At 46.1% G+C, this 23,075-nt stretch overlaps 1 protein-coding gene and 1 long non-coding RNA gene across 2 annotated transcripts in view; both read left to right on the top strand.

The window, feature by feature from the left end:
* Positions 1-23,075, top strand: part of LOC119391949 (F-box/LRR-repeat protein 20) — an 81,055-nt gene that overhangs the window by 17,703 nt on the left and 40,277 nt on the right. The gene's annotated exons all lie outside the window — the stretch shown is intronic.
* LOC119390990 (uncharacterized) lies at positions 360-7,966 on the top strand. The gene is made up of 4 exons (XR_005183551.2): positions 360-1,530; positions 1,926-1,994; positions 3,071-3,204; positions 5,747-7,966. It is a non-coding gene; the product is annotated as an uncharacterized LOC119390990 (long non-coding RNA).

The raw sequence follows: 23,075 nt of genomic DNA, 5'->3' as shown, positions 1-23,075 counted from the left end.
GACGGGTCGTTGTCTTAAAGGGACACTAAGGAGAAACTGGAAGTTGATCTTCGATGGTAGATTACCTTATTATGATTACAACGGTACCATTGTTACGGTGAGCAGAGCTTTCGTAAGCGAGAAAATAGCAAAAAACCGAAGGACGGGTGCTGACGCCCCCTCGGCTTTCCCGCACTAGGCGCTTGTGACGTATAAGATCACAAACGCAGACGGGCCGCGATTGGTCGACAGTGATTTAATGCTGCTAATAGAAACGCATGATGAAATTTATCTTAAACATCTATAAACAGTACTCGGCACCTATTTAAGCCGTGCCACTCAAGGAAGTACAAATTTAGCACAAAGCTAAAATAAAAAAGAAGAAAAAAACGGCATGGCGCTGCGTGCGGCCGTGGTAGTTTCGGTCTTTTTCCGTGCACAGCGAGCATGCTTCGCCCATTTCGTCAGCGTCGCGCTCCAGCGTTGCAGTTTTGTTGGTTTCGTTGCGTGGCTTGTCAAGTTTAGATTGAAAAATACCAAAATGACGTGCCAGTGTGCGTTGAGATTGACCTGTCGGCCGGACACCTTTCCCACTGGTATTAGCACTGCACAGAAGCATCGAGCGCGGCATACCTGGAAGGTGCTTGGTAAACCTGGTCGAGTGAGCGAGGCGGCCTGTCGTCGTACGCGGAAGCCCGACGGGGCAGTCGCGAACACCTCTTTCTGCGCGTCGTTGTGAACGTGAGGCGGAGCCGCTGGAAAGGTTCTCATCACGCCAGGGCCAGTCTTCACACGAACGCAAGCACAAGCGTTTCCAGGTGCTCGAGACAGTGGCCGTCATGAAAGATCTTCGAAGTCAACGACCCTTCGGACCACTGTCCGGAGTCAACGCGTACCTCGTCGGCATGGTTCTCGGAATCAAGTTGCCAAAGCGTGGGGCTTGGACATCGTCATTGCGTGGTGCATTTGTAGACCCCATTGAGCACCTCGTCCATGCTCACCAGCGGATGATACGCTAACGCGTTCTCCTCTCTGGAAATATCGGCTTGAAGGCAAGCGATGTGGACGACGGCTTGAGCCGGCTCTACAAACGGCCCAAGGCGTCGGCTCAAGGGCAGCAGCAGTGTCAACCCAACTGTATCGTTTCATGTGGTGCCGCGCAATATGAGCCCTGTCATTCGCAATGGCTCAATGCTGTGCCCATGATTAGACGGCAGAAGAAGGAGCCAGAGAAACCAATGCTATCTTCTCTGCACTTCTCGCCATCGGATTATGTGTACAATCCTGCGCTCGGGAAGGCTCTTGGTGTGCCCAAAAGGGGAGTCCTCTAGCGATCAGCTCTGCCGTCCAGTCTTTCCCGCCACAGGTGCCCTTGCAGAAGCAAACCAGCGTCTCGGTGAGTGTTGAATCCCACTTATGATCGCCACCGTAAACGTATACTGAGTAGGCGCGCCACTTTTTCCTCTTGTTTGGTTTTTCAGCTAGGTTGCTATTGCCGAGTCTGCGATCGAGAGCGACGCGGCTGGTGTAACTGTGGAAATCCAGACTGGGGTAAGTTGAGGCATCCTCATGAGCTGCAGTAGTCTATTGCAGGGATGAAGTGCGTTAAGAGATTGTGTGCATTACAAAACTATACGAAGGTCCGAACGAGTGTTTGACGTCCAACAATGCGAAACAATTCACACTTTTCGTGTGTGCGACACAGAATTGGTTCTGCTTTCCGAGACAGCTGCGTTGCAGAGGCCGAGGTCGCATGATGACGTAACCACTGCGCCCTTTGGAAGCCACAGAGAGCTACTAGCAATGTTTACGGTATCATATCATGGTACTCCATGGTACAAAGCAATACGAACTAAGCTTGACTGCTTTGAGCATATAGAAATGTGGCAGTTCACTCGAAACTGGCTCAACTTTTGTCACGGCAGCAAAGATTATTTGTTTTTCAGGTCGATGATTCCTACATGGGACACTACTAGGATGATGGAGTCGGCTGCCCCATGGAAATACACTCAGAGGTAAGTGAAGTCGCGAGCACACCATGAGCGTGGCATGTAAACCATGCCCTACTTTACATGCATGTCACGATAGTCGTGTTAAACCTGTCATTTATGTGCGTCGTACAGTCACTTCATGCGATACCAATTTTGGTGTATCTGAGGCTAACGAACCGGCCGTGAGAGTACGATGAGCGTGGCATGTAAATCATGCCCTACATGACAGGCATGTCGCGATTCTCGTGTTTACACCTGTCATTTATGTTCGTCGTACAGTCGCTTCATGCAATACCAGTTTTTGTGTATATCAAGCTAGTGAACACGCCGCGAGTGCACCATGAGCCTGGCATATAAGCCATTCCCTACATCGCATGCTTGTCATGATTTTCATGTTACCACCAGTCATTTGTGTTCGTTATACTGTCACGTCACGCAATACCAAATTTGGTACCTGTCAAGCTAGCGAAACTGCTGTGAATACATCATGAGCATGGCAAATATGTCATGCCGAACGTGACATGCGTGTCATGATTTTCATGTTACCACCTGTCCTTTATGTTTGTCATACTGAATTCTTTTGTGATACCAGTTTTGGTATATATCCATTTAATTAAACAGTTGCCAGTGCCCCAAGACCATGTCATGTAAAGCATGCTGTACATGACATGGTTGTCATGATTTGCATCTTAGGATCTGTCACTTTCCTTCATCATACGTTCTTGTCACGCCATCCGAATTTTGGTATATATCAAGTTGACAAAATGGCCGCAAGAGCACAAAGACCGTGGCATGTGAATCATGCCGATCATGACATAAATGTCATTATTTTCATGTTATTACCTGTCATTTACGTTCGTCATACAGTCATGTTATGCCACAGCAATTTCGGTATACATCCCATTAACGAAACGGCCAGGAGAGCACAAAGTCGTAGGTGTCTAGATAGATAGATAGATAGATACGCTCAAAGTCGCAGAAGTTCGCTAAGAAATGCTTTGCATTTAATAATATTCATTGCAGAGGTTGCACTGAAAGGCTGTTTTTTGGCAGCTGTAAGTGCTACATATGCTTTCCTACATGGTTTGGGCCTGTTATAGGTGCTGCCTATTTGTCAGTACCAGTGGATTGCTGAAGCAAAAGGATTCTTCCCGGTGCCCTGCAAGTGGCACAACTGGCCGCAGCATTGGACTTGATAAAAGTGGGCAAGTTCATGTGCGAGGCATAAGTGTTGGTGAGTATAGTGCATTGGTCACAACTGTATGTTTAAACTCTGTGACGTGAAAAAAATGTGTCTCCCAAAACTTTCGTTCGCAAAACTTGAAACGTTCATTCTCTTTCAGCATGACCAAGTGAAAGCATAATGTTTTCAAACCCAGGTTCAGGTTATAGTATATTGTCAAGTACTCATTGGCTTATTTTAGCAACATGAAGGTACATGAACAGGCTCCTGTCTAACTTCATTTCAACTCTCTTCAATAAACCTCTGTCCAACATCAGCTTAATGTTGTATCCACCAGGCCCAGTTTCTCCCACTGTTTCCTCATGGCTGGCAGCACTTTGAGGCAGTGTATTTGACTGCACTGGCTGCCCTGTCAGCCCAGTTCAGGTGACCATGCTAGGTGCTCATTTGTGCAAGAAAAAAAACATTGGATGTTATATATTAATATCACCATAATCTCAAAACTGTTGTCTTGGTCATGGAAAAGTAGATAATAGTGGCAAAGTGGGCAAGGTACTGGTTCATTTTGAAAAAGCAGTTAGACCAGGAGGTCAAGATAAACAAAACAGTGTGTCTTGTGTCCACTTTTTTCCCTTATTCCTAGCTCTAAATATTGTTCTAAAGATTACACGGGCTGTAACGCTTTGAGGAACCCCGCAGCACCCAATAATTAACTGCCTGAAAACTTCTTTGCATAGTGATTGTCACAGCACACAGGTGTGCATTATTCCTGCTAACAGCAGTCTGAAGTTTCATAGAATTCATACAATGAAAAATGTTGAGCTCATCAGTTTTTCCATTTACGTTTCATACTGTTACGATTGATGTTTCATTTACTTTCTATACGTAGAGTTCAAGTTTTCTATACGTAGAGTTCAAGTTAACCTCATTATAAAGGAAAAAATTATGAGTGCCTCCAGATTAACATTGACGATGTGTCACTGACATCCTCACCATAAAAGCAACAACAGCAAACCCCTCCCGAGACCAACTATGTCTCCTCACCTAATTTATCATCTGTCTGGACCAATATGGACACCACTGGCTCCACATACCAACCATAGGAGTCAGCTTGGACCCTGGACTGGAGGAGGATGACGACTAAGCAGGCTTTGATTAATTTACGTTAGCCGTAGTGTTGCATAGACGGAATGGATGAAATAGAATTTTTAGGGGTGTGCGTATAGTGAAATTTCATCTCAAATCGAATAGTGCCGAATAGTGGCCAAAAATATCGAATACAAAAGGTTTATTGAAAATTGAAAGCAAGAACAAAGAAATGAAATCTGCTTATGTCCTTGAACATATAACGCGGTGAGTGACTGCTACCGAATGCCTACAAATTGTCATGCATAAACACAACCTGTTCCACATGACTTGGCTTCAGAATCTCTCGCCGTGACGTTACAGCGTTTCCTGCAGTTGAAAACATGCGCTCACTGAGCTGCCCTTATTTATATATCTTATTTACACAAAACGTGTACCGCCAGTTACAGCAAGACAAAGGAAAAATTAGGACTCTGCGGTGCAGTGACAGCTTTATTAGGCACTTGTTCGGGAGGTTTTTTTTTTTAAGCTTTTATGGGCGCGCAGGCACGTTGATAGAAGAGCCGCCATTCCAGTCAGCAGTGGCACTCCTAACCTCCCAACGGCTAATAAAGAGGGGTGCAGTAGCTAGTCTTTTTTTCCCCCTATGTCGCGTAACATATGGCTCATCTGGCAACGGTAATGTTGTGCTTCATCGTCATTAGTGCTCAGAGCTCAAAAATCTTCGGGCTCCCATTCACAGCAGTGTTTTAACTGCATGACGGAACGATGGGAGTTTCTGAACGAGTGGTGCGCTGCGGCAGTGACGACTGCACAGCGTGAACAAATTTTCACATGTGAAGCCAATCGCTGAGGGTTTCACGAGCCAAAGTCAGCATGTTTTACGGCGCTTGAGGCATGCGCAACCAAACTATGCAAGATGTTCGTGTCATCATTTCGGAAGCGAAGTTGTAAGAGCTTGACAGCGCGGAAATAACATAATCTCGTTTAAAATAAACATGCACTCGCTTTTGAACCAGGATATTTGTGAAAGAATTAACGAAAGGCCTGCTGAATGACGTTAGTGTTAGTTTTATCCACCCTGCCCTAACCTTGTGGCTCCATTGGCCTTTGTTGTGTTTTAGATATTCGTCCTGTCTAATTATTTGAAACTTCCAATACTAGCTATTCCAAAGTCGAATCAAGTTATTCGATTCGAATTCAAAACTCGAATATTTGCACACCCTTAAGAATTTCCCAACATAAGTTTGCTTACATTGTATTGACACCATACATAGATAAGTTTGAACACAACCCTCCACCATTCATATTGGAAGACTCAGGTGGCACTAAAAAAAAAAAAGTAAACAGAAGCCGCTGGTTGTGTGGCATTAGTGCATGCTTGGATGGTAAGCAATATTGTCTACAGGAGCATGGCAATCACACTAAAAGAAATAAATGATTGCATAGCCTTATTATGTAATCTTATGCATTAGTGAGAATTCACATTTTGCACATTCTTTTTCAGATGGTGTGGATACAGAAGACGCTCGGCCTTCGAGTTATTACATCGTCTTTCATACATGTCTGATGGTGCTCTTGAACCTCTGCCACACATGCCTCTCTACTGCCTGCACTGTGAAGCTTCGGAACTCTGAGACTCGCATCACAGCAAGAGTCAAGTGCCCTAACACACACACGTACACATGGTGATGTCAACCTCTTGTTGGCGACAAGCCAAAGGGGAGCATTGACTTGGCCACAGCATTGCTGTTTTATGGATTGAGTGTTGCCTCCAGCCTATGAATGATGCGTTTTATGGGTCTCCAAGCAGTCATTGAGCAATCCTTCTTCTGAAGTAAGGCATGTTGTTGGTATAGTTGGTTCATAAATTTATAAGAACGTTTAAACTGCACGAAGAAGACACGTTAGAAACATATAACATGCACACACATGAAGTGCAGACATTCAAGTGTGTTTATTTCTTGAAGGTAAAACATTTATAAGAGTTGACAGAGAGCAATTGCACTGATAGTCTAACAGGCTGCGAAAATGTGGCAAGACTTCGGGCACGTTACAATTCCAGAAGGGTCCATCTTAGATGTGACCATCTAAGAAATTTATTTCCTTTTGTCTTTTTTTGCTATGAAGAAAACCTTGATGACATCGTTCTGTTCTCGTTTTTGCCTTAGAGAGGGATTTAGTTTTTTCCAGCTGAGGAAAACAGCTCATGCTGTCGCAGTTCTTGCATTGTAAGGCAAGATTACTGTCCGAGCCAGTGCGCATGGATTGCTTGTGTTCCTGCGCGCATTCATTGAAGCAGCGGCCGGTTTGACCAATATATGACCGACCACAGGACAAAGGAATTTAATAAATAATATTTGATATGCATTTTGTGTACTTATTCTTGCAGTCCTTTGTGCACAAGCCTTACTCGTTTTTCCCTTTAGTCAGCAGAGGGCACACTCTTTTAAGTTTGCATGACACTAAAAACACGACGCGAATTTCGTACCTTTCTGCTACCTTTTCGATGTGTGATAGGCAATGCAAATATGGCATAACTTAAGGTGGTTGTTGAATCAAGGGTTGCTGTTTCCTTTCTCTAGATTTTATTTTCTGAAGTAGGCTTTCAGAAGTGCTGCGGATTAGGTGATCTGGGTAACCAGCGGACAGCAGGCACTCAAGCTGGCTGTTGAAACTGGCTACAGCTGTGTGTGCACAGGATTTCTGCAGGGCTGAGAGGAAGCTAATGATGCCTTGCTTCATAAGTTTGGAGCTTGCGCTCTTGTAATGCAACAGACTTTTGTTAGACCTTGGGTTGTACGACCAGCAAACGAGGGTGTCGGTGAAATGCAGTTTAAAATCTAGAAACTGGGTGCAGTTGATCTTGGTCGACAAACTGTTCGAAGTACGGAGCACAGCTATGTTTAGACACGAAGTGGAACTACGGGTGCTTTGTGACGCATCCTTCAGGCTGCGCAGCAGTGACAGGGTCTCCCATCTCTCGACAGCAGAGGCACTCCTCGCTGAAGTTGTCGAGTACCACGCAATGTTCGCAGTCGCACCTGAAACAGCACCAAACAAGCGATCAAAAATTTCGCGTTGGGCTGCATACATAAGATAGTGCACGCAATACATAGCTGCTGGAGGCGCCTTTTTGCGTAAGGTATCGTTGGTCGGAAGCTGCGCATGACAAGGTAACAGGGATCATTCGGTCGAAATGGAGCCCGATTAAGATCCAATTCCTTGATCAAAATTTAAATAGCTTCATTCTTCACTTACTCCCGTAAACACACAGGGACAAGAAGAGACTTACGAGGACAGGCGCGATCTAACAACTGATTAAGTTTCGGAATATGCACATATTTAACAGCCCACTGTTCTGCTTGAACAGGTTAAAAACACCAAAAACATGAAACGCACACACTGCATCACATGAGCACACGCCTTAACGTACTGATATCAGCGACAACTCTTTTGCAAGCAAAGCAATCTTAACTCTTTTCTTGTCCCTGTGTGTTTGCGCGAGTAAGTGAAAAATGAATTTGTTCCAACTAGGCCGAATCGCAGCTTTGTTTAAATAGCTTCCTTGTGGTGTCAGTCGTAATAAATAAGTTCTATCCTGGTCTGGGTGAGTTGGTGTCGTTTGACGTACAATACAGGTGTCGCAAGGTGCGCTTATGACAGTTATCGAGTCCAATTGGAATCGATTTTTTTAATCGTGACCGGCTCCCGGTTGCGGTCCCTATCGCGGCTCGAATGCGATCGAAAGTGCACCGTGTGACGGAACATTAGTGCGAATGGCGCATTCCTAGACACGATGGCGTAGACACCGCTGCGAACTGGGCTCAGTGACATTGCCCTGATACTGCATAAATAAGCCGCAGGAGAGATTGCACAGCGCACGCGGACGGAATTCTGGCCCGAGATAAACCCTCGCTTCATTGCGCTAACACACCATCCTACTTTCGAGGCACCTAGCAGAAGCACCATTTCTTTTTCCTGATCGGAAAAAATACGTGGGCAGTTAAACGCTTCAGCACTTACCAGTCAGTACGGGTGAGTCGCGAATGAAGCTCTTCACCGACAACGTCGCTTGGCTGAGTCGCCGCCTCACCTTCCATCGACGAAAACAAGGCTTCGCTCTCCGACGGCGTGCGCTGAAACACTAGCCGCACGAGCTCGAAGAAGTATATCGCGCTCCACTTGGCTGAAGTTGCTGAAATGTAAACCCATTTTCCTTGCGAGGTCTTCGTTGCAAGGTTCAGCGGGTTCAATCTGCACCGCTATCCATCGCAGCCATGATTGCGGAAAACGCGGAAGCAGCCATGAACCAGCGGCGGCGGCCGCTTACGCATACGGTGACATATCACGGCACCCTCTAATTCGCTGAGAGCAATGAACGCAATGACGACACAGCTCCAGTGCCAAATTTCAGGCAATTGAGAGACATTTGGTCTTTGATTACGAATTTCTCCACTAATAAGTCATCTTTTTGCACCGAACAAGAACCTGCACGCATTCTCGAATGCCCATCTTTCATCCCGTATCAACTTCGTATTGCTCTTTAGTGTCCCTTTAACGTGCGTCTAAGGGAGCATGCTAGCTCTCTGAAAGGTACTCCATCCATGCCTCTTTCCCTCCATTGGGTGCGGTGTGGATGCGCAGCCGAGCTAAACAAAACTGCTGTGTTGATGAGGCACAGGGACCAGCGCACGCGTGAAATCGCTGAAGCGTTTGAAATTATAAAAGCAAGAGACATATGCGTGAGCCAGCCTTCAGTCGCTCTCAGAGAAGCTGAGATTACATATCTACAGCATACGTGATTACATGCCTGGTGGGGGATAAGATTTTTTGTTTTTTCTTTATGCTTATATATGACACGTTTCTTCCACTAAACTTTGAGTTGTTAGACAGCGCTTGTGTCCTGCCCTTCCTTGTGTTTTCGTGTTCTTTTTTGCGCTGAACATGTTGAGTACGTTCCAATTAGCCCAATTTGCCACCTTACTTGTGTGCACCGCGTGGGCTTACCAGGCACATTGACAACACTGGCGTTTAAAGGGTAATTTATGGTCTGACGTAACGTCAGCACTCGCGTTAGAGCACATGTGTCAGTATTATCAAAACGAAGTGCACTTTACAGTGAGATGATGTAAACAGCATACGCAACTTTCATTAGCGTGTTCTTCCGGGGTCGAGCAACGCTTTAATATGGCTTGCTCAATTATGGGAATACAAATGTAATGTTTATTAAGACTGCTATAAAAGTGGAACCAACACTGGAACCACAATTGACATTAAGCTGACATGAGACATGTATCGTAGGAGTAGTACATATGTAGTGTTTATTGCTTCGTTATAAAATTAGATAGCCAGCACTGCAACCACAACTGATGTTGCGCCGACGTTACACCTGCATAGGGTGTATTTCCAAAGCAGTTTCTAGACTTGGCATGGCTCTGTGGTAGAATACCTGACTGCCACACAGAATTCTTGGGTCCGATTCCTGCTGGGAACCTAATTTTTATTCTTTGCATTCGTCGAGTCGGTGCTGCCGATGTCGGTTTTTCTTAATGCTCCCACATTTAAAATTCCTGCCGTTCTTGGGTAGATATAAACTGTCAATCACCTGGTGCATACTCGCATACTGCGGCCCGTTGTAAATAGGTATGTGCCACACGTGTCTGGAGGAAAGGGTGTGGCGACGTGTGCGACAGGATTTTCACGTTATTCATGTCATGACCAGACAGTTGTACTATTCGTCAAATCCTCTTACCCTCCCATGCCCATTTTGGTCTACACCAAGTTAACGAGGTGATCACGAGTGCACCCAGATGTATCCGGCTAGACAGGCGGGTGGGCGGACGGACGGAGAGTGCATCGCTTTCGTCTTGCAGAGTCAGGCTAAGACTAGAAAACAGTGCTCCAGCTGCGTGATGAGTAAGAACAGTCGGCCATGAGATATGGATAATGATAGTGGTGTACAATTGAGGCGAAGGAATCCCTGCAAAATTGCTGCGCATGTTGTTGGCACTTGTCCTGTACCCTTGGCAATGTGCGGAACACTGTCTCTGGCAGCAGACAACAGGCAAAGCGGTTGCTTGCGGTTAGCTTATATGAGGGCGCTGCTTTCTTTTGCGGATGTGCGTGTAGTCACGCATTATTTTTTCACATTTTAGAGCTTACTTTATCAGCCAGAAAAAGACGAGCTCGTGGTTAGTACATTCCCGAAAGTAGCGCAGTTAGATTAAACATGCTTACACGTCTCACTGACATTTTGACGATTAGGTAAGTACTTGTCGAGCTACAAAATATATTATAAGTTACAAGTGCAGCCTCAGTATTGAAAAGAATACTAGTGGCTGCTCCAGTATACTGGGAGCAATATGTACTAGGCTTTCCTTCTTCTTTTGCAATATGTACAGTTCCTCTTCTTTAAAACCTTGGTGCTGGATAGTTGGCACACCCTGTGTAACTGTCTGAGTTGAAGAAACACCTTCAGTCAAAGGCTCATCTCAGTTCCCACGGGCCCGAAACGTGGCACGGTTGCAACTCTACACGAACTGCGGGATAGGGCTCTATCTGTTAGGGCCGCTGCGGAAGTTCTAGTGAGAGTGACTGCCACTCCAATAGTGCGTGGTGTGATCCAGAAAAGGGACAGGTTTGCACACGTGTGTTCCTTTCATTAAGAATCCCTATAAGGTGGATGAAGCTGTGTAGCACACAGCACACATGTGACACAGAATTTTGGTGAAAGATACAGAAAGGCACAGAATTTTCCTGAAAGAAAGCCCCCATTTGACTTTAGCGTAGGCTTCTTTAAAGTTTTCCACTTCAGCAGCATGCATCCTTTTTCCGCATTCTTCGTCATGCGACATATTAGTGGAGCAGTGGTGAGTAGTAGGGTTTGCCCAATTCCTGTGGCACATACCTGCACTGGAGGTTTCCTGTTCGTAAAGTAATGAATGGCCTAGTTGTATACAGCTTCACTCTTCAAGAATGACATATCTCTGCACACGGCATCTTGGTGCAGCTTGTGGGCACCAGTAGTGTAGAAATTAATGCCCTGTTTTTAAAAACCATTATGTTGAAAGTTGGTACATGTATTGTGTTCCTCCATTTTTTTGTCCTTGTGTTGCGAACAAGGCCGCATTTCTACCCTGATGATAAATGGATATGTCTACTGGCGCCAGTCACAGTGAATCACTCTGAAGCAAAGCAGCTTACTTCGCAGCAGCAGTTGGGCTCTGTTCCTTAACTGCTTGCAGGTGCACGAGAGCATTGTACTGTGCACTGGAGCAGTTCCATATGTCATGCTGTGCATGAGAACCCGATTTGGTGTTCTTGTGGTTGCCTTGCGTTTAGTGACAAGCATAAGCAGCCGTAGAAACAGAAGTACTAAATGCCAGGAAGGTCTGACTCATCTTGCAAGCGATCTTGATCACTCGGGTTGCCAAGACGGCCATCTCTTACGTTAGTTCCCTGTGACGACAACCGGAACAGCATTGCAGGTGAATCCTTTTTGCCGTGTGCCTCCTGCAACAAATTCTAAGTAGCTGACAAATTATTTGGAGCTGCTTGCAGTTATCCACAGCACTGTTACCAATTCTATGAAATTAGGTCAGTGTTCTGTGATCAAGCCAACTTACAACACTTGTGTTGAATTAGGGGATAGCAGTGACAAAAATTCGTGACACCGTACCAGGACGTGCGAGATTCTTTGGAGATATCAGTATGTGACTTCAGAAAATGGAAAGCATGGCCACCATGAATGAAGGCATCGTTATTCAGGTTATCCTGCTGCTTTCATGCAAAGTTTGCAGTGTGTGGCAGTCCTACTTGCTCATTAGACCAAGTGGAGAGCAAGTGGTTTGAATTGGTGCTCTAGGCAACACCTGCCGTTTTGGTGGAAAGCCACAGCAGATGAACAGGCACAGCAGCTTTGCATACACTAATGAGCACATTGTATTGGTGTGCATTCCTTCCAGCTTTACACATCACATACAGCTTCTGTGAAAAGAACTGTGCCTACTTGGCATCGAGTTGTGCAAGCCACATCTCAGAACAGTCGGGAAAAACATTTTTATGCTATTGATATTAAGTTGTTTTTCCTCTACTGCTGTACGGTATTGTGGATATATTGAACTTGAAGAGGGTTGTGAAATATTTCGATACATTGATAATTTGACATACAAAATATGCGTCTTCAAGGCTTATCTTAAAGCAACGCAGGTCTCGAAATGGTTTCCTGTAATTGTAACAAACACTGGCTCATCGATTTGCCCACAATAAGCAAAAGAACAACGGGACAGGTTTTATGGGAAATTACCGCACTTTATTCACATGAAAGTAGTCCCTGTCTTGCTTGTTGTGTGCGAAAAAGTTCATTGCGGCATCCTTAATATCTTTGAAGCTTTCCAAATAAGCAAATCCAGCACCTATCATTGCACCGCAACAGCGGTGAATGACGCTGAATGACACATGCTCTGGAGTATGGTACAAGGCTGTTTAGCTGTGGCGTTGGCATCTCGATCACTGTTAGGGTCCACTTTCATGGCACCGGCAACTTCAGCCATAATCTCGACACAGTTGTGGTCTGAAACAGCTGCGCCATCATCTGCACCAGTGAGTTGCTTGCCGTACCTCCATCCAAAACAGTGCCCACAAATGCTGATAACTAATGAAATTCACTGAGGCACCGTATGCCACTGTCAGTAGTCATGACACACCCAAAGTTGTCAGCTGACACCAAAGCCCGCACGGAAATGGTTCATGGCTGTGCTTTGCTTGACATCGTTCCAAGCAGCATTCACAACTTCCAAACAGCAATCATCATCAGCAGGTCAATATTTCGTTCAACTTCTTATTTAGGATTTATCAGGAACCAATCAAGAATTACACAAGTCCACAATGATGCAGGAGACAGTGCTACATACACAAACAACAAAGGAACAAGCTCTCCATCAACATCTTGGCAATGGGGATGGCATCATGGCACTTGTGCTTGTGGCTTTGTAGCAGGCAGTCGCTGCTTCGACACAGCAAGTTAGAAAAAGGATAGCCTTCGAGATACGTACTTTTTATCTGGAAATAGTACGTCACAAGGTCGTCAATCTCAAAGGTGATGCTTTTGGGTCATGCATTCCGTCACGTGCGGACAACCAAGGTAATGGGCACATTGCATCGAGTTTGCTGGTACAGACTACTGCCGGAGTTTCGGTCACTTTGTTTAGGAGCCCTCGAATGTTGACATCTTTGAAAAAATTGTGGTTGTGTATTGCAACCTAAAAATCGCACAGCAAACAAGGAGGCGCACTCACAAGTGCTGCACAGCCGACCAAAGCAGTGCTTGCTGTTTGTGTGCGAAAGAGCTAGGATTGTTACTTATTAAAACATGCACCAAAAGGTGATCAGTATTTGTGAAAACAATTACACCATTTCCCACTAAAGGGGACCATGAGGCGATGCGAAGCTGGAGCGCTTGCACTATCGCGTTCCGTTGGCTTTCTTTGGGCATGCTACCGACCTCGCGTCGTGGAACGCGAAGAGGAACGCTACGCGCGTCTTGTCTTCCCTCTAGCCTGGCTGTTAATTCTCACAGGGCGAGCGGCGAATGCGGTCAGCAGGCGTGCGAGAGGGGGGCAGCGTAGCAGAGGAGAGAGAGGGGGAGGGGCGCGCATGCGCGTGTGCTCATCGCGGCGTTGCACAGGAGAGAATTGCGGCATGTCTAGCCCGCGTTTCAGAGTAGGAGTGGAAAGGGGGAGGGGAGGGGGAATGGGCAGAGGGGGAGGGGAGAGGGTATGCGCATGCGCAGTAAGGGTGGTCACGCCGCACACCACCACCACCACCACCACCGGATTGAACTCCGCCATAAGATACTTCGCATCTAAAAAAGCACTTGCAGGGCTTCGGCGTGGTACAGTGTTTGATATATCGGATGTGCAGGTGTTCAATATACGTGTGCACCATACTTTTGCAGCAGATGTTCAAAAGGACAATTCGATAAATCAAAGCTTTATATATCTGCGATGGATGTGTTTGTTGGGACATTTCTGTGGCACATTGTATGTAAAAACAACCATATGCTTTGCCAAAAAGGCCGAATTTCGGTGTAGTGAAGTTTTGATATAACGAAGTAAATTGCTGATTTTACTGGTTTTGTTACATCAAGCTCTAGCTGTACTTGGCATTGGCAGTGTGTGTGTAACCGTGAATGCCCAAATTATGTGGGGAGTGCAGGTGTAAGGGTTAAGGAAATAAAATACAGTTTCGAGAGTATCTCATTGAAAGCGGCCATGATGGCTGGACATTTGACAGTGGATGCCATAGTCTGAAGAGCCCACAGGCTGCACTGATGCATCCCAGAAGGGCTGCAAAAGGCCTTCTAACTGCCTCTTTCTCAGAGCAGTTGTGCTTTTCGTATTGCAAAAGGGTAATTTACTAATATGAGATATTTTTCCTCCTTAATGTCCCTTCAACTTTACGTTAAAGGGACATGGTGCAAGACATGAAATGTAACTCCAGTGGGACAGTGTAGTAGCCCGATGAATTAGCATGTCCTCAGTGTAACTATTTCACTAGCACTTAACCGCTCATAATAAACCTATCATTGCAGCACATTGGGAGGCAGCATAAAGTGCTAGCTATGCATTTCTCTTCAGTTCTTGAAGAAAGTAGCCTTGTGACATTAGCCTAGGTGGTGCACAAGCTTGCATCCCAGCAATGATTTCCTGCGAGGAACAGCCACCAATAAACAAGTGCTGAATTGTTTAGCCAGAGCCAAAAAGATTCGTCGCCTGGGCACTTCTATTTCACTCACTGTAAGTGCAATTAAAAGAAAATTCCATGTCCATGTGATGTTGGGTCATTTCCTGGCTATGTTATTGCGTTTTAGGCAAGAAACCATAGCACTGCCTTTCATAAAGTAAGAGACGCTGATGGCATATGCGACATTACGTGGATCTTTCAAACACAACTTAAGCTCTTAAACACAACTCTTAAACTAAGCATTTTTTCTGGCACGAAACTAGCTCTGTGAGGTTTCTAGAGTGTAGGCTTGCAGAAATATTGCTTATTTGGTTCGAAGTGATGTTGAAGCAAATGACGTGTTAGTATTGTTATGGGGATTTATTGAGGTATTCTTTACAGCGATGATTGTAGCAGCTGCAGGCAAGGCATAGCCAGCAGGGTGTCCACCGACCGGGAAAACCGGGAATTCTCAGGGGTTTTGGATAGTCTGGAAAAACTCAAAGAAATTGTGTTCCCATCAGGGAAAATCCACAGTAACATTATTGCAAGGGAACGAAAGTTACGGTAAAGCTGGCTTGAGGTTTTGTGAACGCATTTTTCAAATAGAACTTCCGCTGCGGCTGCGGGGACGGGGCGAACCACGATGCTCTTCTCGCCTTCGGAGCGGTGGAGTGGGAGACAATCCGGCTAATGCGTGGCATGCGGGTACCATGAACCACGGCACATCGTATCGAGCAATGTTGTCAGGGTGTTCTGTGACTTCGCCATGTAGTTCTGTATTCTTTGTCACATGTGCTGTGTGTTAGCGCCCGATATGGTGTTTTATTGCGATAGCAATTATATGGACAGTCTCTACGGGTTTTTGCTGTCGCCGTTGCCGTCGCCGTCATGACCTTCCGGCATGAAGTCCAAATTGATAAGATCCCCCCGCGCACTGTATGTTCTGCCGCGGGTAAAAGTGCGCGAGCGGGGGCGACGAACGCGGCCGAAGCAGAGTTCAAACGAGCCGGCCCATTCCCGTCGCTCACAGGGTGCATGCGATAACATCCCGCTCAGGAGGCCTGCCGTCGAAGCAGACAGGAAACACCCCGCCCGTCTTTAACGAGCCTTATAACATGCGAAGGGGGGGGGGGGGCGGATTGTCGCGTGAGGAGCAACTTTGAACTTTGAATCTAAGGGCATGCTATCTCGAAAGTCATCACAGCGGGCGGCTCGTATACCCTTCTACATGCTGCGTTCTCAACGCGAAGTGACTATGTGGAGAGCTTCGCTCCCTGGAGCAGCCGTATTCTCTTACACCAGCTTTTCGTAGTTACGCAAGATTGGATATAAAACAGTTAGCTGCCAGCCTCACTTCGTGTAACACTACAATTTGTTGCTATCGCATTCATTGCTTCGCCCTTGCGGTGAAACTGACTTTTTTGTTGTGACCGCTTGTCAAGTAACAAGCATGATTAGTTGTAGAGGTGGTAGCAGTAGATGTAACGAGCTTGAGTTATCTTACAAGCGATCGCGATCGTTCAGGAAGTGGATGTCGTCGACAAGGCTAGTATCTTGCAAGCCATCCCGATTGGCGAGATAAAAGACGACGACGCTTGTTGGCGGTTATCGGAGAGCTCACTCGCTCTGATCCCGTGCTTCAAAGATTCTATTTAGGACTCTGTAAAGAATAGAATAAATTTCCAGGCTAGAGCGAGCGTAACTAACAGGCCCATTTACATCAAGTGAAAGCTTTTTTTCTTTTTCTTTTTTTCCCTGTGAAGGCACTGCTGAAACGAGTTTTAGGCAGTCGACTGATATTTTTGGGGGCTGCAGCTCGCAATTATCAGCCACGCCACTGCATATGTGGATTTTTTGCTTCAAAGCTGAATTACAAAACTTTTCGGAGCCAAGGCATAGTGGCGACCGAAATTCGCAACACTGGCACGAGTCCCACTTGCTCGATTCGGCGCGTGATGTCGGAGAACAGAAACGTGGCCACCATAATCGAATGTGTCGTAATTCAGGCTGTTGCCGTGCTTTCATGCGATCTTAGCCCGCAGCTATTTTGCTTTTTTTTCTTCAATTATATAGACACCCCAGGCAAATTTTTTGCCTTCGCCATGATCTTCCTTATCAAGTCGAAATCGCGATTATGTCACCCCACGCGTCGTATACCCTGTGCGAGTGAAAGTGCACGAGCGCTGTCAACGAACGGGGCGTAAGCAGAGATGAGACGAGCCGACCGTCTCCTTCGTGCGATGGCCGCATGGAGATAGGAGCCGGAGAGTTGGGGGGGGGGGGGGGGGGTGCTGCGTGAGTCCAACAGGAAGTGCGTACTTTGTACCAGCAGGTGTGGTTGCGTGTGCCGCGATATCTTTAGAAGGGATCATCAGATGGCTCATGCCTTTGTAGGTGTTGTGCTCTAATTGCAAAACTTTTGTTAAAGCCATAGCAGCGGGGGGGGGGGGGGGGGGAGGGAGGCGATCGCCTCCCCCCCCCCCCAAAGCCAGCCCCCTCCCTTCAGTGCCTCTCGTACACCTCCTTTGTCAGGCTGCCTGTTGAGTTTGCCCCTTTGTCAGGCTGCTTTGTCTGCACTGCCCAGAAGGGGTAAAGAGAATCTTGTCCATGCTCTCTACCTCTCTCCAAATCACTCTACCCTTTCCTGCTTCCCTATGCTCATTTTAAACGAAGGCTTCCTAGGCGCTGCCATAATCCCCTCTGGGCTGTTGTAAATATGCGTGACTCACCAAAATGCACTGCTGAGGCAGTGGCTTCAGCCTTTCGCGACTCAATCGATGATGATTGAGGCAAGACATATCGGGGGGGGGGGCTACCCGATCGGATGATGGACCCCCCCCCCCCCCCTTTCCCCCGCCTTCCAATGTAGACACCTGGACAAAAGGCCTTGAGCTGCAACTGGCAATACTCAAAGCCACACGAGAAAGTTGGTGGTGGAAGGATCAGGAGGTGTCTTGAAGTCGTGACGCTGCTTTTGGTGACACTGTTGATGATACGTGAAAGAACGGGCCAGTTGTCGGCATTTCTTGGTGCGCTGAGTGACCGCAGACACAGGTTGGCAGTTGGCAGGGTCCTGACGGTACAGGAGAATCGTATCAATGGTGCTGTAGGGTTCGCGGCCGTAAAGAAAAAGAACGGTGAGAATAAGGTAGTAGCGTAGGAGGCAGTGTTTTACGCATATGTAACGAACGGAAGTACAAGATCCCAATTGCAGTGGTTTGATGCGATGTACATCGACAACATGTCTCCAATAGTTCGATTAGACGCGTTCCATTAAGCCATTGGTCTTGGGGTGATAAGCGGTAGTGGTGCAGTGAACAATTTTGCATTCAGACTGAAGTGATTGCAGCACGTCCAAGAAGAATACACAACCTCGATCACTCAGCAGTTCACGAGGTGTGGCATGGTGGAGAACAAAGTGATGCAGAATGAACAAGGCAACTCTTAGAATAACAGAGAGCTGAGCTAGTTGGTAAGTCCATAATTGATTCTTAAGGCGCAAAGGAGGACATACACAAGATAGGACACAGGACGGAGCGCGACTAACAACTGATTTTCAGTTGTTAAATCTGTTGTTAGTGGCACTCCATCCCATCTCCTTTCTTGTGTATGTCCTTCTTTGCACCTTAAAAATCAATTATGAACGTTCACCAACTTGCCCAACAAAAGGTTCTCCTACTTGGTAAGTTCATTCTAAAAAGACAGGGCGTGCAAACATGGACACAAGAAAAAACAATAGGAAGAAAGTGATTGGAAAAAACGTGTCGTAGGTATACCGTACATTCATCGCGTATCTCACAGGCTAAAGAAAGTAGGAAGTAGATACAGTGTTAATGTTGTTTTCATGGCTGCCAATAAGCTGGGTAAGATTTGTGCCGCTGTGCAGAGGAAGAATGAGCGAGTAGAAGACAAGAAGCAGACTTATATTTGTTTCGTAAAACACACCAACAAATTCACTGATTGCCGTATGAGTGTGGTGTATAAGGTCCCTTTCAGCTTATGGCCGCTTCTATGTAGGACAGACGGGCCACTGCATTAACCAGAGATTATTGGAACATAAGAGATAGCTCACCGGAGGCGCACCTTCTAATCTATCTTTACATTGTCGAGGGTGTATGTGCACACCAAAATTCGATGAATGCCAGTTTTGTACCGGCATAGGAATATGCCTGATGATTGAGGCATGGCATATTGAGAATAGTGGTAGCGCATGCGTAAGCCAACCATCGATTAACTTGCATAAAGATGAAATCAAATGCCTTAACAGTTATCTTTCACGTAGACCCCACGCGTACCGGATTGATAGGTTCGCCCATTGCATGGGCATGTGCAGATAAGTTTTCGTGCCTTCTTTCTTTTTCACCGTTGTGCGTCTCTTCAGTTGTTAGTCGGCATTTGTGGTGTCGTGATTTCTTTTTTATGTCCATGCTTGCACACCCTGTCTTTTTAGAATGGCAACTCTTTTGCTGTTGTGGCAGATAAGGCGGTGGTTTCAGCATATCTTGTCAAATGATCCATGGCAATGGTGATCCATTGGTTGTCAGTGCATGGAAGTATTGAACAATTTAGAAGCGAGTTCAAATAGTAACAGGATTAGTTAGTAGTAGGCTGCAAGTTATAGGCTGTAAAGTACGTTGCCTTTTGATATTTGCCATACCTAGCCCATACAAGCCCGCAAAACACGCTTACAAAATATGCACACTTAACCCCAAAGTGTGTCTTCACAGCAGCATGAATTTTTTCTGAATAGTCTCTTTCAAGGCATGGTGGCCCCAGCTGCACTGAAACACCTTTCCAAATTGGTTGCATGCAGTAAAATACGTCTGTTGACACGTTTCAAATACCTACTTCAAAATTTAGGAAATTTTAAATTCTTGTTGAAGCAAATTCGAGTACTGCAATATTCATTTGAATGTATGAAGTGCTTGATATTCGTGCAGGCCTACTAGAATGGTGTTTTAACGACGCATGTTGACCTAATATTCACCTTTCAATCAATCAATCAATCAATCAATCAAATGAAATCTTTATTTTGCATAGTATGGTTACATCGTTAAGGATACACAGAAGAGGGCCCCAAGGTCAGAAAATCGTACCGTGACCCTCTGTACATGATAATTACATAAAAATTACAAAATAACCACGAAAATGAACAAAAGAAATATCAAGTCAACCTAAAAAGCAAGAGTACAATAGTTATACAAAAAAATACTACGATAATCAGAGACATCAACATTTTTAAGCATACAGAACTGTTTTCTAATTGTATAAATATTGATATTAAACATATATATACAGGTTGTCCCACATAACTTGAGCCAAGACTTTGAAAATGAAAGGCACTTCAGAGGCAAATTGAACCAAACGTATACTACTCGCACTAGCCTATAGATACTCAGGCTATTTTTTATTTTCCCCTAAACTAATTATTTGTTTCCTGTATGATACGTCTCGCGGTGTTATTTTTTCCGCGTTGTAAAGAAAGCCTGCGAAATTTGAAAAGAGACCACGTGACACACCGCGAGCGCACTGCTATAGTGCTGCTCTCAAGCGTGCAACCGGTGAACGAGGTCGCCTGCAGCTGCCACGGGGCAGCGACAGGGTGCTTTGAAAGTGGCCGATGTTTGGGCGTCCGTCTTTCATAGAATGATGGTGCAAATGCACGCTGCTGGCCGAGCGCTGCTGAGATAAGCGTCCAAGACGGATAAATAAAACAAGAAAATAGCTTTATTGTCACTTTTGAACTTGAGATGCGTAAAAGGAGGCGACGACTTGAAGCTATACTCGGGGACAACTTTCTGTGGCAATGAAGGGAAAGCTACAGAGCCACAATGCTCGTATCCTACCGCTAATGAATGTAGTCCCACAATTGCGTCCGTATTTTCTGCATAAGATATACAAAATACTCCTTGATTTTCTACATGTAGCTTTTTGAGATGGAATGCAGTGCACACAAGCGAGATATTTGTATTTCTTTTACTTTATACGTTGTCACTTTACGTTTTTGCGTGCATGAAAAAGTTGCCCCTTTTACCCGTACCTTAGATGCTAAGCAGCGTTTGCGTCGAAATGCAACGCTAGCCATCACTTTCCACGGAGTTATGAGACGCGCGCCAAACCGGACTACTTCGCGTAGCAGTACATGTGCAGACGCTCCGCCCCCGTAGCTTTCCCTTCATTGCCACAGAAAGTTGTCCCTGAGTATAGTCACGGGTGGCGGTGGGCAAGCGAACGCATGGAGGAAGGAATACTAAGGAGAGGCCCTGACGTCACATTCGTGAAGCCTCCACATCGCAAACACCTGCATCGCCTCCTAGCGAAGGCGCAGCGAAACATTTCGCGATTTCCGTCGCGACGTTTGCAAGCGCATATGCGCGCATCGCGAAACTTTGCAGCCGTTTTTTGTTTGTTTGTTTTTCGCCATGCAAGCGGTGTAGGCGATTCACGCTTGCTGCTCTTTGTGTGTGTTCTTTAGGAAAGCTACGCAATGCCCAACTGTTGCGAATACCCTGTGCAAATCGCGTGCACTGCGGACAGTACCGGGTGTCACTTTTCATGTGTACGTATACGTTCGCTTCATTACTGATCACTAGGCATGGTATTAGCGTGCGAAGCTCTCGGATGTGCGCTCTGTTGCTTGTTACTCATTCTGTCAACTCAGAACACACGTGAAATTTTGTTTCTGGCGTCTGACGCGCCGTACATACCATGCGCTGAAGGCATCGTACGTTTTAGAGGCTGTGTCGTTCAAACGAAAGGGCAATAAACTTTTGTTGTTGTTGTCGGACTACGTGATGTATGTATTGTGCGGTGTGCGCTCGCTGCGTGCTTGTGTTGTGTGCGCACTGGAATTACAAACTTTACGTGCACGGTCACGTATACAATACAGCGGTGTCCTCTTTTCGAGGTGAAGTTACGCCAACTATAGGTTGGCGTTGCGCCGAATAGCTACTGCGCTCACTCCATATACACGAGCAAAGAACCGCCAATCGGGCAATAGATCTGGAAATCGGGCTACGAGAAAGGAAAAAAAAGGCCTAACGCCCAGCAGAACCCGTAAGTCACTGCTAGGTGAGTTCGAATACGATAAGGCAGAGGCTGAATGTTTTTGAATACGGCACGTACCGGTACTTTCTGTACTGTTGCACAAAAACGCTCCACGAAGAATTTCAGCACGCAGCGCTCGGGCCTGCCACGCACGAACAGCCTGGTAAACGTCTCCTTGCAACATTTTACTGCGTGCGAACCGCACAGTACGCGCTAAGTTTACGCCGGGACTACAGATCCGAGCAGAAGCGAAGCACCGCGCAGAGCACGCCGCGGGGCGTCTGCTGTTTTGTTTGCCCCATACCGGTTTGTTTGCCCTATAAATCTGACGTCACTTCCGCCACACTTTTCGCAATGCATTGGGATACGATAGGGCCTCTCCTTAGTTTTTCCTTCCTCCATGGGCGAACGGCATGAGGAGACTTTTTTTTTTTTTTTTGAGTGATCGGTGCTCGTAAAATTAAGCCGCAATTACAGAACATGTTCAAAGAGGTCTCCATCTGCTGCAATACAGCTCTGGCATCTCTTTATCAGATTTTCCGTGACGTTCTTGACCATGGTTTCGCGAATGTAGTTGCAAACTTGTCTTATTTTTTCTTTTAGATTACCTGATGTTGTGGTTGGTGCCTGGTATACCTGACTCTTGACGTACCCCCAAAGAAAAAAATCAAGGGGGTTTAAATCTGGAGACCTTGCTGGCCAAGCAATAGGCCCGTGCCGCCCTACCACTGCTGCGGGCAAACTTCATCCAGCCTTCATCCAGCACGCTTCATCCATCACACTTTCCTGCCTCTGTGCGCAGGAGCTCCAACATGCTGAAACCAGATATCTTTAATCCTAGCCAGTGGAACTTCGCACAGAAAATTTTGAAGTGGTCCATCCAAAATATCGTTGACATATCGTTCGTCTGTAAGTGTGCTGTCGAAGAAGATAGGTCCGATTATAGTACCACCGTAAATGCCACACCACACCTTGAAAACCCACTGATATTGGTGACGCGCCTGCCAAACCCAGTGGGGGTTCTTGTCACTCCAATAGTGAGTGTTGTGGATGTTCACTTG

This window comes from Rhipicephalus sanguineus, chromosome 4 (genome assembly GCF_013339695.2).
Source record: "Rhipicephalus sanguineus isolate Rsan-2018 chromosome 4, BIME_Rsan_1.4, whole genome shotgun sequence".
Lineage (NCBI taxonomy): Eukaryota > Metazoa > Arthropoda > Arachnida > Ixodida > Ixodidae > Rhipicephalus > Rhipicephalus sanguineus.
The sequence above is the reverse complement of the archived record's forward strand: the minus strand, read 5'-3'. Positions and strand labels throughout refer to the sequence as shown.